General features: G+C 45.5%; 1 pseudogene; it reads left to right on the plus strand.

The window, feature by feature from the left end:
* Positions 1-16,972: 16,972 nt before the first annotated feature.
* Positions 16,973-19,692, plus strand: LOC127578514 (gamma-crystallin S-1-like; annotated as a pseudogene).
* Positions 19,693-20,332: the final 640 nt, after the last annotated feature.

The following is a 20,332-nucleotide window of genomic DNA, read 5'->3' on the forward strand; positions in this document are numbered from 1 at the left end:
GGCATAAAGACATAAAAATTACCAAAAGTTACAAAAATCAATAAATAGTGCAAAAGAGGACCAACGAGGTTCGTGGGTTCATGGACCATTCAGAAATCTGATGGTGCAGGGGAAGAAGCTGTTCCTGAAGTGTTGAGTGTAGGTCTTCAGGCTCCTGTACCTCCTCCCCGATGGTAGTAACGAGAAGAGGGTATGTCCCAGATGGTCCTTAATGCTGCTTTCTTGAGGCACCACCTCTTGAAGATGTCCTCAACGGCAGGAAGGGTTGTGCTCGTGATGGAGCTGGCTGAGTCTGCAGTATTTAGCCAGTCTGAGAGTCTGCAGAACTGAGGCTGAGTCTGAGTCTACAACCCTCTGCAGTACTTCCATTACATTGTCTTAAGCTGATGTGTTCAACACGTAATAAAATACCTTCAGAAGGAAATAATCAGTGATATCATGAATATAGCTGTATTGGAGACTGGGGCATATTATATAAACTGTAGTCTGTTTAATGGAGGAAATGTACAAATCATTTTCCATTTATTCCTATCGCTTATCAGATCCAATGAGACCAGGAAGTGCAACAAGTAATAAGTCTTCACAGCAGCACTAAATTAGGCAAAGCTGATGGACCACCATCATCCATGCAAAGCAGCAGAAGACTTCCTCAGGTCAGGCAAGTGTCATGGGGCTCTAACTTTTCATCAACTGGGACTCCCTGGAAACGAACTGCCTTTAAATTTACTACCTGTTCCTTTAATGTTAAATTTTGAGAGTTCAGCTCTGGCAAGCAGAGATCCATGAACATTCCAGAAGGGAACATGTTTATACAATGCTTTTCAGAACTTTAGGAGGCTTCAAAGGTCTTCTCAGTTAATGAAGTACTCTCCAAGTGCAATCATAGTTATTCTGTAGGTACACTGCAAGACCTCTCCAACAGCTGAGATTCATGGCCAAGTAATCTGTTGGTTGCACACACAAGAGAGACTGCAGATGCTGGAAGTCTGGAGCAACACACACAGAATGTTGGAGGAACTCAGCGGGTCAGGATCTCAGCATCTACGGAGGGAAATGAACAGTCGACATTTCAGGCCGAGACCCTTCATCACAACTGGAAAGAAAGAGGGCAGAAGCCAGAATATGAGAGTTGGGGGAGGGGGAGGAGCACAAACTAGCAGATGAGAAGTGAATCCAGGTGAGCAGGGAAGGTCGGTAGGTGGGGGTGGGGGGGGGAAGTGGGAATGATGTGAGAAGCTGGGAGGTGATAGGTGGAAAAGGCAAAGGGCTGAACAAGATGGAATCTGATAGGAGAGGACAGTAGACAATGGAATAAAAAGGGAAGGAGGTGGGGAACCAGAGGGAGGAAGGTGTGGATGATGGGCAGGTCATGAGGGCAGGGGAGGGGAGTTTAAGGGGCTGGAAGGATAAGGGGAAACCAAAAGTGTGTGGGGGGGGGTCAGGGGGAGTGGTTACCAGAAGTTCGAGAAATCGATGTTGATGCTGGCAGGTTGGAGACTACCAAGTTGGTTGGTCTATTTGGATGTGATAAATATTGGCCAAGGTGCAGATCTGTCCCACTTATCTTCATTTGGTACCATAGGATCTTTAAAGTCTGCCAAAGAGGCCATAAGGGATCTTGGTTTCAGACCCTATCTGAAGTGCATCACCTCAGAATAGATAGCAATTAACTAGCACTACCACTAATACTGACAATAGAGCAATATGGTGTTGGCTGTATGACATCTCCCTGTCGGTATTATGTCACATGCTGCATTGTTAATCTGATATCTCTGAGAGAAAAACATATAAAGATTTACTGAGTTATTACAAATATTAATCACTCTTTCCTCTTGCCCATTTTATCTCTGAGATTTTGCAGTGTTATTCTCTCAGGGTGAAGATTTGTTAAGTTTTCTTTACAATATTTTTATTGAATCCATGAAAAAAAATACAGAGTACATGCTTCAAGAAAGAGAATAAAAATACTACTGAATACATTGTATTAAATCATACTTAGATTACAATGCTCTAAATTAATAATCACATATAATAGTTAGTTAATAAAGGAATAAAAATTGAAATATGTTATTATAAAAAAAATCTACTCCCACTACCAACACCAGAAGCTGTTAGATGGAAAAAACAACAAGGAAAAACTTTTAAAAACAACCGTGTCAGCCAATATCTGCATTTTAATCCCCAAATCAGAGATTTTGAAAATAACTCAAAAAGGTCCCCACAGGGTTTGAAAGTCTAGGTTAGGTTCAAAAACTGAACAGCGAATCTTCTCTAGATTCAAGTATGACATAACATCCTGTAACCATTGAGCATGAGTAGGCGGAATAACTTCCTACCATTTAAGCAATACAGCTCTCCTGGCTGTAAGAGAAATAAAAGCCAGAATGTGTAAATCAGAAGCCTTCAAAGTTATATCTTTTTCTCCAACAATCCTAAATAGTGCAGTCAAAGGATTAAGTTTAAAATTTACTTTGAAAAGTACAGAAAAAGTATGAAAGTGTTGAAGACAAGAGTAGGATGATTATTATCTCAATCTCCAGTGGCTATTAGATGACAAAGTCATGAAAATATATGCTTCCAATTATAAATTTACTGCTTGAGACATTCTTCAAGTTGTTGTGCAAAAGATTTTTTTTGTATAATAAGCGGAACTGGAAATGCTTCAATGATCAAAGTCCTTCAGATACCTTGTAAAAATAAGCTTTATACCATTGATCCGTGAAAACGAATTGGTTTAACATTCCTGCCCATTGTACCATGTATGTCCCTATCCCTGCCCTGATGAGAGCACAGATTGAAAGCACGGAGAGAAGGTATTGGTCTAATGCCAGTAAAACACAAGAACTGACATTCTAATGTCTGATCAGCCACAGCAACAGCTTCTGTCAGAGCTGAACTCCAGAGATGAGGTGAGGGTGACTACCCTTGACAACATAATACCATTTGTTCGTGTATGGTATTAAGCAGTCCTTGGTAGAATACATGAATGGAAATCAGAAGGGTGGTGGGGGCTAACTCCCCACTAACAAGCTCACCACCTGCCCTGCACGGGGGGGATGGTAGTGAGTGCTGGAGGTCAGTCATCTCAGCCACAGGGCATTGCTGCAGGGAGTTTCTCAGCCCTGTGTCCTGTGCTGAACCACCTTCAGCTGCTTCACCAAAACCTCTCCCTCCTCAATAAGGTCAGAAGTGGGGATGTCTACTGATTGCAGAACGTTCAATTCTGTTTGCAACTTGTCAGAAAATGGAGCAGTCTGCCACATTCAGTAACACCTAGATAACAACGAAGCGTGGGATGATATGCATGTAACACCAATGGCACACAAACCTCAGGCGATGGCCATCTCCAGCAAAAAGGATGCCTCATTCTCTTTTTGTATTCACTGGCATTATCATTGTCAACATTCTGGTAACCATCATCATCACAAACACAAGTAGAACAACCTCCTAGATTCTATTGTTGCAATTATAAGGAGAGGCTGCCCTGAGACACTCACCTCCTGACTCCAAATGCTTTCCATTTTCTACAAGGCAGATGGAAAACACTCCACCTCCCTGAATAAGTGACGATCTGATGACATTGAAGGTGGTCAAAGACTGTTCACCTGATCGGTATCCCCTCCACATTAGAAAAAAATCACACCTTCTACGATTGGTCTACATGGCTGCTGGGTGACCACTTACAAAGACATACCACACCACAGCTACTTGTCAAGGGGTCTTCAATAACACCTCCCAAATCTACTACCCCTTCCACCTTGAATAACAAGGGCACCAGGAACATGGGAAAACCACCTTCAGAAAGATCCTTTCTCTCATCCTGACTTGGAAACGTATCACCATTCCTTAAATCACTTCTGGGACAAATGTCCTGGAGGTTCCTTCTTCATAGCGCTGTGGGAGTACCTTCACCAGAAGGACTGTAAGGTGGCTCACATTGAGAAGGCAAATAAGATTAGTGGGGATGGGCAAAAAAGTTGGCACGGATGTAGGGGACTAAAGGGCCTTGAACTGTGCTGTACAACTCTATGACTCTTGTCTCTTCTGGACTTCACTGTGAGTACATCCTTTGTTGAATAAGGGACCAAGTCTGTACTCAGTAACTCCAGGTGCAGCCTCATCAACACCCTGTACAATACATCTCTATCTCCAAACCTGAATCCTCTTGAAAGAAAGGCCAATATGCCATTTGCCTTCCTAACCACTTATTGCACCTGTGTGCTAACTTTATGAGTTTCATGCCATGTTATAACACTGGATGTACAGTCAGTGCCACAACAGGTCAGCGGCTGAAGTTCCCCTCTCCTTGTGGAACGTGACGTTGATGACTGTGTCTCTCCTTCCACCAGCACCAAAACCAGAAAATACTGGAAATAGCACATCAGGCAGCATCTGAAAGGTTATTGACCTGAAACTTTAACTCTGTGTTTTTCTCTTCATAGATGCTATCTTGCCTGCTGAGTGTTTCCATCATTTTCTGGTTTTACTTCAGATTTCCAGCATCTGCACTTATTTGCTTTCTGTTTCCCCTTCCCCACTGCAGCAAAGGTGCTTGCCTTGAACCCACAAGCCAGACCATTGCATCACACATTCTGAAGCCAGCCTACTCTTTCCTGACATCTATCTCACCTCCAGAGTGAAGGGGAGTAGCCTGAAGGCCTTTCACCTTTTACCTATGTCTACGATCACTTCTGGGACAAAAGTCCTGGAGGTTCCTTCTTAATCGTGCTGTGGGAGTACCTTCACCAGGAGGACTGTAAGGTGGCTCACACCTCACAAATATAAGAAACATTTGAACCAAGATGTTCTAAAAATAATCTCACTTAAAAACAATTAAGAGTAAAAATGGGTGCTTGATGTTTGGCGGGGATTCAGTGGGCTGAAGGGCCTGTTTCTATGAAGTATCTCTCTATGACTGTAAAAACTCGTTTAACATTATCAATCCAAATGAAAAAAAGATTGAAAACACTATCAATCCAAATGAACAAAAAGATCTTTTAATGAGGACTTATAATCTCTTTCAAACAAATGGGGCTGTGTTGTTTGTACCAGTGATCGGCATAAAGCTAAGAACCTAGAGTGTTTGTGGTTACTCAGCTCTATAAGTTAAGTAACACACTCATGCACCTGCCACAGCTGGCTGTTTCCTATGGAACTGCCATCTCACCATCGGTGCAGTCTGGCCCAATAAGATAACAGGGTATTCTACCACATTCTCCAGTCATCTTGATGCTTCCTTTCAAGGGATGATCAGAACTTCAGAGGCATAATGCTAAATAACTAAGACATTGCTGCTAATGGATGCTTGTTTACCTGAGAGATAAATAGCTTAATCTGGCAGCAGGAGTCATGTTAAAATTAGGTCTGCTGAGATGGAGAAGGTCTTCATTTCATCATCCCCCCCCATTATATCATATTCTGAGGTTTGCTGCAACTCACATTATCTATCAGTGATGCAAAATTGTAGCAATTGTGGTGTGTTCATTAATGTCCATTCGTTGTCCAGCTACTTATGGATATATAGACAGGTATTTATTGCAAGTTTACATATTACTAAAACAACTTCAATTTCCAGCATGATCATTAAGGGGTTAATCTGGTCATCAGCCTATGCTGTATCAAACCTACTGCTCCAGGGAAATTTAATCCCAATCTATACATAACAATGTTTAAGTGTCTGACACACGAGCTACGATGATGAACTGCTCTGCACTCCTATCCACCAACTATGCTGTTGTGAAAACACCGTAATAATCAAAGCACTGCATGAACTAATATGTGTCAATGCCTTTTCCAGAAAGGTTCCATAAATTGATGAAGCTTTGATGAACATTTCCTCACTTAAACTGGTCCAGATGCAGCACTGTAGCTCTGAGTGCTGTGTTATAATGAGTCCAGTAATGAGTGTAGCAAACTTTAAAAGGGGTCAATTTCCCAGAGATTCTTTCGCAAGATGGATCTCCATTTAGTCGGTGCAGAAAATATAACCTTTGTTAAGGTCATTAGATTAGTTATTGCCCATTTTGCTGTCAGCTGGTATTAGCTATAGCAATTGATTTAAATGAATCTCATGACTCAGATAGAGTGGGAGGCATCTGAAAGGAGGCAGTGAAGGTTCAAAGCAAATATGTTCCTCCCCATACTAGGGAATAAGAGTTCTACATTTCCTCCTAAACATGCTTGAGAAGGTGGTTGAGAGCCACCTTTCTAAACTGCTGCTATCCTTCTGGTGAAGAAACTCCTGCAGAGCTTTTGGGTAGGTTCGACCCACAATAATGAAAGAATGGCAATAAATTTCCAAGATAGGATGAAGTGCAACTTGCAGTGGAACCTGCAGCTTGGTGATGTTTTGGGCTGCTGCTGCTCAGGTCCTACTTAATGGTAGGGGTAGTGGGTTGGGAAGTGGTGTTAGAGTAGTTCTGGGCGAGTAACTGCTCCTTCATGCCATGATTGGCTATCCGCTGCCTTGATATCAAGGGCCGTCTTTCTCATCTCACCTCTAGGAATCAGCTCTTTGGTCAACTGGACACTTCTGGGTGTTGATGGCAAACAAGATAGGATGAAGAAAAGTGTATCTTATGGGATTAATGTAGAGTTGGTGTAAATGGGACAGTCAGAGCAGACAATGAGCCTATGAGCCTGTTTCTGTGCTGTATCACTCTGTGACTCCACAGCATTAATGCTGCAGAAAGCCAAGAGGGGTATGGAACATGCAAGGTTGAAATTAAAAATGAAAATAGGAAGGCCAAAAAAAATACTGGCAGGCAAAATTAAGGAAAACCCTAAGACTTTTTTGTAAAGGACAGACGGATAATGGAGGAATGAGTAGGATCTGGTAGGAACCAAGGTTCTAAATTAATATGGATGCCCCCAAAATGTGTGACTTCAGTGAAGAGCCAATTATATTTTTGTGGTCTGGAGACACACATGTGTTACATTGGGTAAGGAGAGCAGATTTCCTCCTTTGAAGGACATTACTGGACTGAACGGATGTGCAATGGAATTAGACAGGGTTCAGTTCACAATCCTGGGTTTTTCATGGTATGTATCATCAATTTGATTTTAAATGTAAGAGCTTTAATTCGGAAATTTGCAGGTGATTTCAAAATGGGCAGTACGGTTGATAGTCAGAAAGTTATAAACTGAAAGGAAAACATCACTGGAGAGGAAGGGTGGCCATAAAAATGACATATGTCATTCAGTGTGTAGAAGTATGAGGTTATACATTTGAGCAGGGCAAACTAGGTGAGAAAAAAAACAAAACACACGGTAGGATTACTGCATAATGTGAAGGAACAGAGCAATCTGGAGCTCTGCAAGTCCATAACTTCCTGAAAGTGCAACACAAGTAGATAGGATGGTAAAGAAGGTGTGCAGCATTCTTGCCTTCATTGGTCAGGGTGTTGACTATAAAAATCAGGAAGTCATGTTGCAGTTGTATAAAACTTTGGTTGGGCCTCATTTGGAGTATTGCGTTTAGCTCTGGTTGCCGCATTATGGGAAGGCTGTGGAGACTTTGGAGAGGGTGCAGAGGAGGTTCACCAGAATGTTGTTTGGATTAGAGAATATTATCCATAAGGAGAGGTTGGACAAACTTGAATTGTTTCTCTGGAACGTTGGAGGTTGAGGGGGCAACCTGATAGAAGCATGTAAATTTATGAGAGGCATAGATTGGGTAGATAGTCTTTTTCCGTGGGTGAAAATGTCAAATACTGGAGGGCTTGGCTTTAAGGTGAGAGGGGGAAACTTTAAGGATTTAAGAGGTAGGTTTTTGACACAGAGCTTGGTTGGTGCTTGGAACATGCTGCCGAGGGAGGTGGAAGAAGCAGGTATGACAGTAATGTTTAAGAGGCATTTAGAAGGGCACATGTACAGGAGGGATATAGACCATGTGCAGGCAGATGAGATTAGTTAGAACTGGCATGGTCAGCACAGACATTGTGGGCCGAAGGGCCCGTTCCTGTGCTGTACTGTTCTATGTTCTATGTTATACATGTCTACAGATCCCTGAAGGTACCATGGCATGCAGATAAAATATTAAGAAGAACCACAGAACACCTAACGTTATTGGTTAACAAGGAGATGTTGGTGGAGCTGTATGAAACATTGGTTCGGCTACAGCTGGTGTGCAGGGCAGATTCTAGTCACCAAACGACAGGAGCACCAGAGAGGGTGCAGAGGTTTACAAGGGATTTAGCAAGGCTGGAGGATTATGAGGTGAGCTTGGATTGTTTGCTCTGGTATATAGAAGGGTTCAGGGAGATTGAAGTGTGCATAAAATTAGCAAGGGCCTGGGTGGAGTGATAAGGAAGGACATAGTTCTCTAAGTAGTGGGTCAAAAACTAGAGAATATAGATTCTTGTTCATTGGCTGCAGGATTAGACGAGGAATAAGGTAAAATGATTTTGTCTAAAGGTGGGCAAAAATCCTTATCATATCTAAAATGTACCTGTGTGAAGTTGAAGATTAACCCACAGGGGTACGGGCAGAGAACTTGTATGTGGGACATCTAATTAGCTCTTGCAAGTTGGCATAGACATAATGGACCGACCAACACCTTCAGTGCCATGAATATCAATGATTCTATCATTGATTGACTGCTCTCCTTTTCTCCCATTTTATCCGATGTTGTGAACAGTGCTTTCTCCCTAAGGAATCGCTCTGCTTTCCTTCTAACAGATGGCTATGCTGATGGGTTAGATGAATAAGAGTTGGGGAAGACTTTAGCTGGGCATAAACACATGGATCTATGGACTCAAAGAGCCTATTTGTGCAAACATTCCAATATACGGGGAAGTGATGAGAAAATACGGAGCAGATTTTGACTCTGCAAAAGGTCTAAAACAGATTGCAGATCTGTAAAACCAGCAACTGAATTTCTCTCAACTGCTTCACAGCCTGGCACAAAATTAGAATCTAACACCCCCTCCCTGCCCCTGATGTTGGGCTCACTTTTGATGGTCTCTTGGACTGACTTTGTGACTGCTTCAGAGAACACGCAATCCCTAATGCGGTGAGGTGGAAAGCTTAAGCCCCAGTTAATCACAGCCTGGTCTTCTCTCAAAATGTTCGGACGGGATCAAAGCTCCTTCTGAGTTGTGTAAATGGAGTGTGCTGTGGTGGAAGTAATGATTACTTGGATGAGCAATGATTGCTGAATTCCCATCACATTTCTTGAGAAAGATGACTCCTCATAAATCCTTATTTGATCTGGATGGCTGGTGCACAAGTGAACGTAATTAGTTCCATTCTGAGATCTAAATGCATTTCTACTCAATGTTGAAAAAGAAGGTAAATGGTATTTTGAATAATTACTACTAGGAATAGTTTTAATCAGAGGATGTAGCATAATTGTCATACAATGTGAACACTTTGCTGTGATCCGCAAAATGTATGGTTAGAGAGTAAAAATAAATCCTGAAGTGAATAATAGTCGGGGAGGGGGGGCAGGGAGAGTCAGGTGGCTAAACTGGATAGTTTTCAAAAGGCCCTGAGGATTGCAGTGTGTGAATAACCCGTAGACACTGATTGCATATGGGCAGCACGCTAACTTTGTTCTGCTGGCTAACTTAATTGATCGCGGTATGCAACCAGGGATAAATGTGCTTTGGGGTGCCTGCAAGGCTCAGCGAGGGGCTGGATATCGTGTACGGTTAACTGCAGCTAAAGTGAGCTGACATTGCTCAAAGCTGGCCTGCATCTCCCCATTCTGGGCAAGAGCCAGGTGTTCACAGTAGTCAGTGGGAAAGTGGTCAAGGACCCAGGTTTAGAAGTGTAAATTTATATTGGTAATTGGTTTATTATCGTCACATGTACTGAGACACAGTGAAAACTTTTGTTTGCCTGCCATCCAGACTAATCATTCCATACATAAGTCCATCGAGGTAAGTACAAAAGGAAAGTGATAACAAGAATGCAGAATATAGTGTTACAGTTACAGAGAAAGTGCAGTGCAGGTAGACAATAATGTGCAAGGCCATGAAGAGGTAGATTGAGAGATCAAAAGGTCACCTTTATCGTATAAGAGATCCCATTCAAGAGTCTTATAACAGTGGGATAGAAGCTGTCCTAGAGCCTGGTAGTCATTATTTTAATGTTTTGGGCCAATGTCCGAGGCCTATTCAGGGACTGGCGGCCGGGGGAGCAGAGGCCTGTGGTTTGTTGGTTGGAGGTCCAGCTGATAGGATCAGATAAAGAAGGCCAGGGGAGAGATTTTGGGCAATTGGAACAATGGGGCCTTGGGGTCAGATTTCAGGAAATGGGGAGTCGGAGGGTTGGAGGGCTGGCTAGTCAGGATTATCAGGTCATCAAAGAGTTGGACAATCCGCCAGTTGGATGTTCAGGATGATCAAGGATTAGTGACTCCCTCTTTGGGGTATCTGTCAGGGCCTGGGTCAATCATGGGGCTTTGGGGCTAAGGTCAGTGGTTGGAACAGTAGATTCGTGGAGTCATCGAATCATACAGCACGGAAACAGGCCCTTCGGCCTAACCAGTCCATGCTGACCAAGATTCCCATCTGAGCTAATCCCATTTGCCAGTGTTAGAGCCACATCCCCTCGAAACCTTTCCTAGTTTTAGGGTGGCACGGCAGTGCAGCAGTTAGCGTAACACTATTACAGTGCCAGCGACCCGGCCACTGTCTGTGGGGAGTTTGTATGTTCTCCCCGTGTGTTTGTGTGGGTTTTCCTCCCGGGTGGTCCGGTTTCCTCCCACATTCCAAAAAGATGTGCGAGTTAGGAGCTGTGGGCATGTTATGTTGGCACAAGAAGAGTGGCAACACATGCGTGCTGCTCTCAGCAACATTCTCAGTAATGTGTGTATCGATGAACATGTGACTAAGTAAATAAATATCTTATAATATCTTATCTATCTTACCTGTCCCAAGTGCCTTTTAAATGCTGCTAATGTACCTGCCTCAACCATTTCCTCTGGCAGCTCATTCCATATATTGACCACCCTCTGGGTGAAAATGTTGTCCCTCAGGCTCCTATGAAATTTCTCCCTTCTCATCTTAAACCTATGCCCTCCAGTTCTTGATTACCTAACCCTGGGAAACAGACTGTGTGCATTCACCATATCTATGCCCCTCATAATTTTATACACCTCTTTAGATCACCCCTCATTTCAAATGCTCCAGTGAAAAAAGTGCCAAACCCGCCTCAACCTTTCTCCATTACTCAGTCCCTCAAATCCTGACAACATCCTCATAAATCTCCTCTGCACTCTTTCCAGCTTAGTGCCATCTTTCCTATAGCAGGGGTGACCAAAAATGAACACAATATTCCAACTGCAGCCTCACTAATATCTTGTATAAATAGTAGAACGAGGGACAGGTGCTAGGCCATAGAAGTTACCTTACGGGGTCCTGATCCAGCACTGAGTTAGGACAACACGGTTGCCCTTGGGGGGACCAGTGATGGCTGCCCTCTGGGACAACATGGACTAATGTTCCTGGCAAGGCAGAATGATGTCACCTGATGCATGGTTTGGCACTGCCAATCACGTCAGATGTGTAAGCGTGATCCATACCTGGAAGTGGCCGGTGAAAATTCTGGAGTGACATAAAAGGACCTGGAAATGCTCTTTATTTATTTCATTCCACTCAGTTGTAATTTTGAAAAAAAATTATTTATTGGAAAAATACACAACGTGAAATACCGTGTTAGAACTTGCTTTGTATCTATTCCTTCCATATTTAGTAATCGGGATGCCAATTTAATGTGGTCTAGTGCCATTTTGTGGACTGGTTTTAGATATGCAATATACTCCATCCACTTCAATCACTGGTTACAGGCCTGTTGGTTTCAAAACCTTTCAGACAAGTTTTGTACACAAATCCTAACTGAGCTAAGCCTGCCGTTTGGGCAGCTTCTTCCAACACACTGACTTGTTGCATTTCTGGGAAGTCCTACATGAGCAATCTAAGACGAGAATTCTCCTGAAATCCCCAACACGTGCCAGTGGGAGCTCTCAGTCCTGGAGTCCAACTTTGTAAGCGAACGGAGAGGAAAACTGCTGTGGTGAATGATATGGTATCTACAGAGGAATGTTCTTTTTGAATGCATTTACAAAGTTGTTACACAGAGCAACACAAGCAATTTGTCCCTTAACGGCTGAGAGCTTGGGAATAAAATTAGATTTCCAGCACTTGAAGTTAACCTGTCATGCTGGAAGATAAACAATGTGGGTCTGTTGACTAAAATAAAACTAAATATCTGCCAAGAAGCAACAATAGTTTGGGACATTTTACTTAATCACTAATTCTGATTTGTAGGTTGTTAATTTTAAACAGTCCCAGTGGGTGGATAATTTGAGGTGGATCATCAGTCAATGCATATTACAACTAATAGTCTGCGGCAAATGAGATCACCTTGTGTTGTCACGAAGGTCCCACGAAGCTTTTTCTACAGTGCACAAGATCATACCAGAGGTTCAATTAGGCTGATGGAAATAATGGGCCATGTTGAGCTGGATTGGACTCTTCACCCAGACTCACCGGTCAGACTTGGCAACCATTGAATTCCTTCCCCTGCCCGCATCCTTCCCTTGCCTGTGCTCAACTGGTCCAAGGGCAGAAGGCTACCCAAGCTGACATACACCCCCACCACATCCACACCCAGGAGATGTTTGGAAAGGCATAGAGAGGCCTCAGTGACAAGTAGGTCACAGCAGGGTAACACTAAGGCACCACTCCTGGAACTGATGGCAAGGCTGGGGGTGGAGCCTGCCTCCTGAAGAGGCTTTGTAACTGTTCCTAAGTACCTTTGAAGCTCAGAGACATTTAAAAACCACTTCGATGAGAATTGCTTTAAATAATTGCAAAGACGTATTCAAAAAGATTAAGATGTGGCGACCCACTTTTGACGCAGGCGAACTGGCTCAGAAAATGGCACGCGCGTCAGCAGAGAGGCCAGCCACAAAATGGCGCTGGCCTTCTTCTTCACCAGCGAGGGGAGAAAGCCCACGCGTGGAAAGAGGTTTTGGTGACGCACCTCTGACAGTCATTGCCGCCCGGAGAGGGCGGGAACTTAACTGCTTAAAACCAGTGCGGCAAAGTTCTGAATAAACCAGTCTCAAGTGCAACTTACAGACTGCGTGTCATTGTTTTCTAGCTTGGTGCGTAGCCCATCGCTACATTGGTGACCCCGACAGTCTAAATGGGATTTGGACCAAAGATGATCGACCCTTCATCTGTTCATGCAGTTTCGCTAAAACTGCCAACCTTCTGGACGCTGCGACCACGCCTGTGGTTTGACCAAGCAGAGGCTCAGTTCCAGATTCGGCAGATATCTTCTGATTCTACGCGTTACTATTACGTGGTGAGCTCCCTTGACCAGGAGACAGCCTCCCAGGTTGAGGATTTCATACAATTGCCCCTGGAGAACAGCAAATATGCAGCATTCAAAGCGCTGCTCGTAAGGACTTTCGGCTTCTCATGGCAGGAGCAAGGTGCCTGCTTGCTGCACCTGGACAGTTTGGGAGACAGGCTGCCATCAGCATTAATGAATGAGATGTTGGCCCTGGCTGAAGGACACAAGCCCTGCCTCATGTTCGAGCAGGTGCTCCTAGAGCAACTGCCCGAGGACATACACCTGCTACTGGCCGACGCAGATTTCAGTGACCCCCGGAAGGTTGCGGCCCGGGCAGATGTGCTGTGGAAAGCCAAGAGGGAAAGCGGGGCATCCATCAGACCGATTACCAAGCCACGTGCCCAACGGCAGGCCAGACCAGGCCCAGCAATGGAGCGCACACAACCCAGAGGCAGGAGTGAGGAGGCCGATGTACAGTGGTGTTTCTACCACCAGCGATGGGGCACAGAAGCCTGCCGGTGTCACCCTCCCTGCGAGTTCCCGGGAAACACCAAGGCCAGCCGCTGCTAATGGCTACGGCAGCTGGCCACTAGGACAGCCTCTTGTACATCTGGGACATACAGTCGGGACGCTGCTTCTTGGTCAACACCGGAGTGGAATCAGCGCCATTACCCCCGAGGGGGTATGACACCTGCAACATGGAACCAGGACCCACCCTGAGGGCCACCAACAGCAGCACAATATGGACCTATGGCACCCGCACAGTGCAGCTGCAGTTCGGCGCCAGCTGGTTCACATGGGACTTCACACTGGCTGCTGTGGCCCAACCACTCCTGGGGGCAGACTTCTTGCGAGCTCACAGCCTACTGGTTGACTTGCACGGGAAAAGACTGGTCCATGCCAAGACTTCCCCGACGTTCCTCTTGGGTGAATCCAAGTTGCCGGCCCCGTACCTGGACTCCATCATGCTGTTGGACAACGAATTCACCAGAATCCTGGCAGACTCCTTATCGGTTTCTGGCACTGCAGTTCACGGCAGCCATACCCAGACACGGAGTACAGCACCACATTCCGAACAAGGGACCACCCCTCCACACCCGCGCACAACGGCTTCCCCCGGACAAGCTCTGCCTGGCGAAGGAGGAGTTCAAGAGGATGGAGGAATTGGGGATTGTACGGAGGTCCGACAGCCCATGGGCCTCCCCACTGCACATGGTGCCCAAAGCAGCCGGGGGCTGGAGACCATGTAGCGACTACTGTAGACTGAACGAGGCTACAACCCCAGAATGCTACCCCCGTGCCGCACATACAGGACTTTGCAGCAAACCTGCACGGGGCAAGTGTCCTTTTCCAAAATGGACCTCGTCCGGGGGATACCATCAAATCCCGGTACACCCTGAAGACATCCCCAAGACAGCACTCATCACCCCGTTCGTCCTGTTCGAGTTCCTCCGAATGCTGTTTGGCCTGAAGAATGCCGCACAGACGTTCCAGCTGTTAATGGATGTGGTGGGATGCAACCTGGACTTCACGTTCATCTATTTGGACGACATCCTCATAGCCAGCAGTAATCGTCAGGAGCATCTGTCTTACCTCCGCCAGCTCTACTCTCGCCTGAGTGATTTTGGCCTCATGTTCAACCTTGCCAAATGCCAGGTCGGACTCGACACCATCGACTTCCTGGGCCATGAGATTACCAAAGACGGGGCAACACCCCTGTCTGCCAAGGTAGACGCGATCTGCCACTTCGCCCGGCCCAACACAGTCAAAGGCTTGCAGGAGTTTGTTGGTATGGTCAACTTCTACCGCCATTTCCTCCCCTCATCAGCCCGTGTCATGCGCCCTTTGTTCACCCTGATGTCGGGTAAAGACAAGGACATTACTTGGGACGGAGAGGCCGCGGCCGCTTTCATTAAAGCCAAGAAAGCCTTGGCAGACGCCGCAGTGCTGGTGCACCCCAGAACGGACGTTCCAACCACCTCACAGTGGACGCATCCAACACGGCAGTCGGTGGGGTGCCGGAGCAACTCATCGAGGGGCGATGGCAACCCCTAGCATTCTTCAGCAGGCACCTGCGGTAACCCGAACTCAAGTACAGTGTTTTCGACCAGGAGCTGTTGGCACTATGTCCAGCAATCCGACATTTCAGGTACTTCTTAGAGGGCAGGCCGTTCACCGCGTTCATGGACCACAGACCATTGACCTTCGCGTTCACGAAGGTGTCCGGCCCCTGGGCAGCCCGCCAGCAGCGACATCTGTCCTACATCTCTGAGTACACGATGGACATCCAGCATGTCTCGGGAAAGGACAATGTCGTGGCGGACGTAATCTCCAGACCAGCTATCCAGGCCCTGTCCCAGGGGGTGGACTATGCAGCACTGGCAGAGGCGCAGCAGGCGGACGACGAGTTGCCCAGCTACAGGACCGCAGTCTTGGGTTTGCAACTGCAAGACTTCCTAGTAGGCCCAGGTGGGAGGATGCTCCTGTGCGACGTGGCTACCGGCCAACCTCGCCCCATCGTCCCAGCAGCCTGGCAGCAGCGAGTTTTCAACTCCATACACAGTTCGGCGCACCTATCTATCAGGACAACCGTCCGGATGGTCTCCAGTAGGTTCGTGTGACACAGACTTTGCAAACAGGTCAGTGAATGGGCCAAAACATGCTTGCAGTGTCAAGCAGCCAAGGTGCAGCGGCACACCAAAGCCCCGCCGCAGCAGTTTGAACCACCCGCCGGAGGTTTGACCACATACATTGTGGATATTGTGGGGCCACTGCCAGTGTCCGAGAGGAACGCAATACCTCCTAACTATGGTAGACCGGTTCACGAGGCGACCCCGCTCACTGACACCTCCGCCGATTCTTGCGCCTGGGCGCTGATTGCAACCTGGGTAGCGCGCTTCGGGGTACCGGCCCACATTACCTCCAACAGAGGCGCCCAGTTCACCTCCAGCCTGTGGTCGGCTGTGGCCAGCCTGTTGGGAGCATGGTTACACCACACAACTGCCTACCACCCACAGTCGAATGGACTAGTGGAACGTTCCACTTGATGTCGGCTCTCATGGCCCACCTGAAAGGGCCTGACTGGGTGGACGAGCTCCTCTGGGTCCTGCTTGGAATCCGCACAACACCCAAGGAGGATCTGCCACACCTCATCGGCGAGCTGGTGTACGGTGCACCCCTGGCCGTCACAGGAGATTTCATACCAGCCCCGAGGGGGCAAGAGGAAAGAACCCGTGGCAGTCCTGGACAGACTACGCGAGAGGCTCGGCAACCTGGCCCTGTAACCGACTTCACGGCACAGACAGATCCCCACCTGCATACCCAAAAACCTGCAGAACTGTAAGTTTGTATTTGTACGGAGGGGTGCACACCGGACACCGCTACAGCGGCCGTACAAGGGGCCGTTCAAGGTGCTCAGGAACAACGGGTCCACGTACGTTCTAGACATAGGGGGGAAAGAGGAGGTTTTCACGGTGGACCAGCTCAAAACCGGCCCATATGGACTTGGCGCAGCCGGTTGATGTCCAGGCTCCGCGGTGCAGAGGCAGACCGCCCAAACAGCGACTGATCCAGACTGTAGGCTTTGGGGGGTGTATCGCTGGTTCTGTGGGGTGGGGTTATGTGGCGACCCACTTTTGACGCGGGCGAACCAGCTCGGAAAATGGCAGTGCGCGTCAGCAGAGAGGCCAGCCACAAAATGGCGCTGGGCCTTCTTCTTCACCAGCGAGAGGAGAAAGCCCGTGCGCGGGAAGAGGTTTTGGTTTTGCACCTCTCACGTCATTGCCGCCTGGAGAGGGCGGGAACTTAACTGCTTAAAACCAGCGCGGCAAAGTTCTGAATAAACCAGTCTCGAGTGCAACCTACAGACTGCGTGTCATTATTTCTAGCTCGGTGTGTAGCCCATCGCTATAAAGACATAAAATTTAGGAAATAATTAAGAGCATGATTAAAATAAAGTCAAATAAAAAAAGTACCTAAACTTCCCTCACCTCGTGTTTCTCATCAATTCTACAGGGCTGGGAATTCTCCTTCAAATGACCTGAACTTACACCAGGGTTCAGGAGGTTCCCCGCCTTATGCCAGGGAATCAGAGTGTGACAGGACTCTGCCATTGGACTCTATGAGGAAAACGGTGACAGAGCAGAGTGATGGGTGCGTCACTTACTTGGGATACTGGATGAACATGAACAATGACATCTCTGCCACAAGAATGCCAGCTTGATTAAAGACTGCTTGCTACCTGATACATTACTCAGATATGGCATTTGAAGAGGTCTCTACTGACACTGAGTCTTTGAACTCCTTGCAGTGGAACATGCTGTAAGTAGCTTCAGGAACATATAGGACGGCAGGGATCACTGCTGCCTGGTAGACCATGAGTTTTGTGCCAGGTCTGAGGTCTTGATCTTCAATATCCTTTTCTGTATTCAACCAAGGTCTGTACTGATGCATTGAAGGTAATGATATAACAAGCTAGTCATTACATTAAATCTCAAAGAATTATTCCACTTTGTAAGACTGATATTCTGTCACATTTCCCCAATAAATTTCACTGCTCCTCAATTTTTTAGGAATTTCTAGATCTTCCCTCAAGTAAATTTTCCTCATAAATGATCTGGTCACCTCTCTCATATCTCCGGCGGAGTCTCTTTCTCCCACTTTTTACCAGAGTGCAGCAATTTCAGCTGATTTTCCACATTAACATTTTGATGAATTGTATTTGTTCCATTTGTCTGCAAAATAATAACATGAGTCGTTTCACAAGGTTGTGAGTTTAAGGATGAATTAGTTGCAAAAGCACAACCCATGCAATAGCTGAAATGGCAGCTGAAAAGTCTGAGTCACCGTAATCATGAAAAAAAGTGACAGTGTAAAGATGCTCAGATTGCAGTGTTATAAAGTACTGCACTTAAACCTTACAAGAAAAGCTGGAGGATGTCAGGGCAATTTTACTCACAGAGGGTAGGTTATGATTTCATGGACAATGTGCTCGTTCAGAGGATGTAAACAAGAAGCTGGCTCAACTCTCACCTCATCACTGCTATTTGAATCATTTAGCTCAAAATGGGAAAGTGGGGAAAGGTAATTAGGCTTTACTGAAAAATATAGTTATATTTTATTGCTGCTTTGCAGAAGTATTACCAGAAGTAATTATTTGTCTTCAGATCATCTTCTACGAGGACAGGAACTTCCAGGGTCGGCACTACGAGTGCAGCACCAACTGTGCCGACCAGTCCCCCTTACTTCAGCTGCTGTAACTCCATCCGTGTTGAGAGTGACTGGTGGGTGGTGAACAAGAGACCAACTACATGGGATACCATTATGTGCTGAGCAGGGGAGAGTATCCTGACTACCAGCACTGGATAGGATTCAATGACTGTGCCCAGTTCTGACCCAGGCCCCTATGTAACATTTTCTCATTCAGTTTTCCATCCAGATTTTGGGCAACAGACCCCTTCCAAAAAGCAGGAACATTTGGATAATCCCTAATGCCAGCACCTAGGCAAGTGGAAGCTATGTCGGTAGATTACCCCTTCGGTATGTTGCAATGACCTGCATTCATGTGCAGGATGGGTGGTGTAGGCACCAAAAGTTGTAATATTCTTTGCTGAGCACAAATTACAACTCGGTTTTTAATTTCTTTTTAAATTCATTGTCCCACACATCTTTTAGCAAACAAGACTGGAATATTTGTTAATTTGTGACAATTATTTCAATATTCATTGATGATTTCACTGTGTGGGACTATTGTATCGAAAATATTAAAATAGGACATTTTAAGGTACATCTCAGACATTTGGAATCTTTTAGTACAGGCGACTCCCGTGTTACAGCCATTTGGGTTACAGAAATTAACCCTTACGGAATTCAGAAATTACTACCCAAAAATATGAGATACAGAATACAATTCGCTCTTACAGAATTTATGTGAAAGATTGTGATGTGGGCTATTTTCTAGGAATACAACACCCCCCTCCCTGGAACTTGGGGTTTGCCTGTAATCGAAAATATTAAACATTCAATCATAAATTTAAATAGCTAGTAGGTATCTGATTATTTGTATAACCTACAACTAAAGACCAGCTCTACTCTAGAGTTTGCGCTTTTGAAAGATCCTGGTAAATTTTGCCAATTTATGCTGCAGTTGATAAAATAATTGTAAATAAAAGACAACACTGGGGTGTTTATTTTGCCGTTCCATTCCAACAGTAGCTCCTACAGGATGAGGATTTACGAGAGGCCTGACTTTGAGGGAAGACGAAGGAATTCATGGACAACTGTCCCTCTGTCTATGATCAATTCCATTACCGTGACATCCACTCCTGCCAGGTGATGGATGATTACTGGATCTTCTATGAACAACCCAACTACAGAGGCTGACGGCACTTACTGAGGCTCGGCGGGTTCAGTGACTGGGGTAGCAGTTGTCTATCTGTTGGCTGCTATCGAATGACGCATTTCTAAGCATTTGCAGCACTAACTTTATTTGTCGAAACTTACTATTAAATAAAGCTGAAGTAATAAATAAATGAGATTTTATTGACTTCAAGCCTTGTTTGATCTTCATTTGTTGGTTTGGTTGCAGATGTAATAATCATAGGATATTTAAGGTCAATTATTTTTAACTTAAACACAAGTTGACAATGTGATGCTCAGCCTGTTTTTGTGCTGAAGATAATTCTAGTGATAGCATGTCAGACATAAATACATAAGGGCTTACTAAAATATACCACATTGGTGAATAGAGTATTATTAAAGTAATGATCTTTTTCCGTCTCAAAGTATTTTCACATATAGTTAAATAGCAAAAGCATAGACATTTTTAAAAAATTATGAAGTTCTGGAAATAAAACTGAAGACACTGAACCATTTATCCAGAGAAAGTGGATAAGTGGCACAGGGTCATCTATGATTGTATTAGTGATTGTCTTTTATTTACAATAATTTGAACATCTGTACCATTGAAATGGCAGAACTTATCAGGACCTATCAAGAGTACACAAGAGGCTACGTGCTCTGT

This window comes from Pristis pectinata, chromosome 1 (genome assembly GCF_009764475.1).
Source record: "Pristis pectinata isolate sPriPec2 chromosome 1, sPriPec2.1.pri, whole genome shotgun sequence".
NCBI lineage: Eukaryota > Metazoa > Chordata > Chondrichthyes > Rhinopristiformes > Pristidae > Pristis > Pristis pectinata.